The sequence below is a fragment of the Monodon monoceros genome, unplaced genomic scaffold (assembly GCF_005190385.1).
Source record: "Monodon monoceros isolate NGI ecotype Baffin Bay Population unplaced genomic scaffold, NGI_Narwhal_1 Super_Scaffold_1, whole genome shotgun sequence".
In the NCBI taxonomy this organism is placed as follows: Eukaryota; Metazoa; Chordata; class Mammalia; order Artiodactyla; family Monodontidae; genus Monodon; species Monodon monoceros.
Window position 1 is genome coordinate 53,950,364 of NW_021703765.1, and position 4,165 is coordinate 53,954,528.

At 38.6% G+C, this 4,165-nt stretch overlaps 1 non-coding gene across 1 annotated transcript; it reads left to right on the forward strand.

Annotated features, from left to right (window-relative positions):
• Positions 1-3,609: 3,609 nt before the first annotated feature.
• On the forward strand, positions 3,610-3,681 carry TRNAA-CGC. Its single transcript has one exon. It is a non-coding gene; the product is annotated as a tRNA-Ala (tRNA).
• The last annotated feature ends 484 nt before the right edge of the window (positions 3,682-4,165 follow it).

The window sequence follows — 4,165 nt, forward strand, 5'->3', positions numbered from 1 at the left end:
GAACCAAGAATAGTATCTTTACATAAAGTATGTATTTCTGAAAGATAATTATTTACTTGCAATCTTCTGAGTTTTTCTTTTGTTTCAGTCTCTGATCTTTTTAAAGGTCAAAGTCCCTCCTAGCAGAAGCAGGAAAAGACCTTGATAGAAGCAATATTAACAGCTATTTGCATTCTACCCTATGATCCTTTCTTTTCATCAATTTGCAAAAACCTCTAATGTTTACAAAACTGATTAGAAGACACACGGGCTGTCCTTTAGAATAACCAGTCTTACAAATGGTATGCTCCCTCAATGTTATATATTGTTTGTTTTAGTGCAAACACAAATACTGTAATCTTGCTTTTGAAGAAATGATATCAACCAGTCATTCAGCTCTATTGTTAAATATTTCATTTATACATTTATATTTTCATTTATTTCATAGATGAATGTTATAAAATGATAATGAAATTCTGAAATAAATGTATGTAATATATGTCTAATGTCATGGTACAAGTTTGCTATTGTGTTCAGAGACACAAATGGGAAATTTGTCATGATTTTGTTCTGGGCATGATATTTACATGCAATGGAAGACAAGACCATAAAGCAGAGAAAGAAAAGCGGGAAGATTGGTAGAGCAGAACACATATCAGTCAGGGTACAATCAGGCAAGAAGAACCAGTAGGTGAGGGTGTGAGTGAGTGTGTGCCCGTATGGATTTGTTTTGGGGGATTGGCTTACACAATTGTGGGGGTTTATTAAGCATCTCTGTAAGACCAGTGTCTCCTCATATAACGCTAGATCTTGAAGTTAGCAAGGCAGGCAATCAAAAGGAGTATGGAGGCAAATGGGGAAGACCAAAAGCAGGATAGAATCCGTACGCCTGAGCTGGAAACACACATGGATGGGCTGAATCCATGTCCTGTTGGCTCTGCCCTTGGTGATGAACACAGAAGTCATTCCCTTTGTCATGAAGCTAAGACATGTAGCACAGGAGGCAGAGAGCTAAAGGAGGTTCCAAGAAAAGGTGAAGCAATGGTAGATTCAGCTACTTTTCACGCCAACAAGGTGCGTCAGCAGATCTGCAACAATGTGTATGAACTACGCAGTGTTGCTGCTTACTTTCTGCCTTCCAAGTAGCGCAAGGGTATCCCTTGTGGCTGAGTCTTTTCCTCAGTTGTCCCTTCCAGGTATGGTTAAAAGTTTCTCCTCTGTATCCTCTTTATAGCCCCTTTTTTGTCTTTAAAAAATTTTTTTATTGGTGTATAGTTGATTTACAGTGTTGTGCTAGTTTCAGGTATACAGCAAAGTGACTCAGTTATACATATACTACATATATCCACTCTTTTTTCAATTCCTTTCCCATAAAGGTCACAACAGAGTACTGAATAGAGTTCCCTGTGCTATACAGCAGGTCCTTATTAGTTATCTATTTTATATATGGTAGTGTGTACATGTCAATCCCAATCTCCCAATTTATCCCTCCCCCACCCTTACCCCCGGTAACCATAAGTTTGTTTTCTAATTCTGTAACTCTACTTTTATTTTGTAGATAAGTTCATTTGTACCCTTTTTTTTTAGTTTCCACATATTAGTGATATCACATTATATTTGTCTTTCTCTGTCTGACTTACTATGACAATCTCTAGGTCCATCCATGTTACTGCAAATGGCATTATTTTGTTCTTCTCTATGGCTGAGTAATATTCCATTGTGTATATGTACCACATCTTCTTTATCCATTCCTCTGTTTATAGCGCTTTGCAAATTAAAATAATAGTTATCATGAACTGAACATTTGCTATATGTTCAATATATCAGGCATATATGTTGTCTCATTTAATCCTCAAATACTTCTTGTGAGGTAAAGTACATTAATAACCCAATTTTTCAGAATGAAGAAACCAAGCCTTTAAAAGGGTAATAAATGTATATGAGGCTATAATGCTAAACTATTGACAGGATGGAAACACAGATCTTCGTGTCTAGGGTCATTCTCACACTCTGAAATTCCACACCATGCCTGGCTTTATTATGCCACACATGTGAGTAAACTCTGATTATTTCTATCTATATGTGTCTGTTTTTTCCAGCACACTGGAAACTCCTTAAAGGCAAGAGAATGTCTTACTTTTTTCTCTTCTCAGGTCAATTTGCATTTCCTCTTATAATTTTATCATTCTATAGCCAGATTATTATTTTTTCATTGTAAAAACAGAATAAAAGCTAATTTTAAGGTAACTTCCGTAAATTATGATAAAATGCTTTTTTATGGCAGTAACTTTTGGGCAGATAATTATGACTATAAAAGCTTCAAGAAGATTCCAGAAGCTTAACAGATTTTTAATTGCCTAAAAACATTCATCAGTTCTTTGGAGTGATAAACTACCATCGTGCTCTTGTGCATAAAATTTCAGCACCCTCATATTTGATAATGACTGGCCCATGGCTACCAGCATAATCACTGGGAGAAGTGACTGCCGTCAGGCACCAGAGAAGTGCTAACAAGAAGGCCATTTCCCTTCACCCTGAAAACAACAGCACAAAGAAAATGGATGCTTTGGTGATGACAAGATGATAAAGAAATATAATTAAAAGGAAATTAGGGGGCTTCTCTGGTGGCGCAGTGGTTGAGGGCCCGCCTGCCGATGCAGGGGACGCGGGTTCGCGCCCCAGTCCGGGAGGATCCCACATGCCGCGGAGCGGCTGCGCCCGTGGGCCATGGCCACTGAGCCTGCGCGTCCGGAGCCTGTTGCTCCGCGGCGGGAGGGGCCACAGCAGTGAGAGGCTCGCGTACGGCAAAAAAACAAAAAACAACAACAAAAAAAAAACACGGAAAAAAAAAGGAAATTAGGAAGAGAAAAATATTGAATGAGGAAAGCAACACCAAAATCAAAACAGGTCCCCATATGAGGAAAGGGATATTCATTATGAGAGAAGCATTTGCTGACAGCCTCCTGAGTGCACTAAGCCCATTAGTGAAAGAGGTGTCATTGGACTAGTCATAGGACTAATTTTCAAATAGAGCATTTATTAGCATTGGCTAGAGAAAATTACTGAAAATAGATAACATTAAAAAAATGGTTCTATAGGAAAGCAGAGGATTTTTAACAGATTCTTGACTTGCACCTTTTAAAAGTATTAAATGTGTGATTCCAAATGTATTTTGAGCTCTTCTTAAAAGGCAGGCAGAACTCTGCTAGCTTCTGGGCATACAGTGGTGAATAAGTCAAGGTCCCTCACCTTACAGAGATGACAGTATAACAAGGACACACACAAGAATGAGATGATCACACGTCACGGTGAGAAGCGCGACCACAGGACAAGACACAGAAAGGGAACCAGATCAAGTGTTAAGACTTCAGAGCAGCCTTTCCGGAGGTTATGCGACATGAAGATGGGTAGAATTTAAAGAAAAGAGCTTAAGAACAGGAAAGAATATTCAAAGCAAGAAAATAGTGTACAAAATGATAGGACGTGAGAAAACATGGCATATTCTGGTAACAGGAGTCCGTACCAACTGAAAGTTTACATTTTAGAAATGTACTGTGAATGGCAAATCATGGTTGGCATAGGCAAGGTCTCACTAAAAGGCCCAAATCAGGTACAATAGATGAGGGAGGAGGGGGTGTAGCTCAGTGGTAGAGCACACGCTCCGCATGCATGAGGCCCTGGGTTCAATTTCCAGCACCCCCATTTTTGGTTGATTAAAAAAACAAACAAACAAAAAAACCTTAAAGGCCTTGGCTGTACAGAAATTAACACATTGTTTCTCAGCTGTACTTCAATTAAAAAGATGAGGAAATCTATCTACGCTTTAGAAGATTTCTTCTAAAAGCAAGCATTGGACTGGAATTAAGCCTCTACTCCAGTATTGCTTGAATATCCAGTTTATCGGGACATATTTTCACATTGTTATGTTTCTCGTAAGCTATCGTCCCACCTACTTTATGTTTTGTACCTAATTGTGAAAGTCGTGAGCTAGTCCCATTGCCCTTAAATCTCCATTTCATTTTTGCAACTATTGGCAGCTCCTCCTTGGTATTTTTGTACGTTGCCACAGAATTTAACCGTCTGCCTTCCAAGTCTTGTCTTTAATCAGAAAATGAGACTATTTTCTGCACTCTTCCTTTGAATATTAAGTCCATATGGTCTTCAAAGTGGGAGATATAAAGTTTTT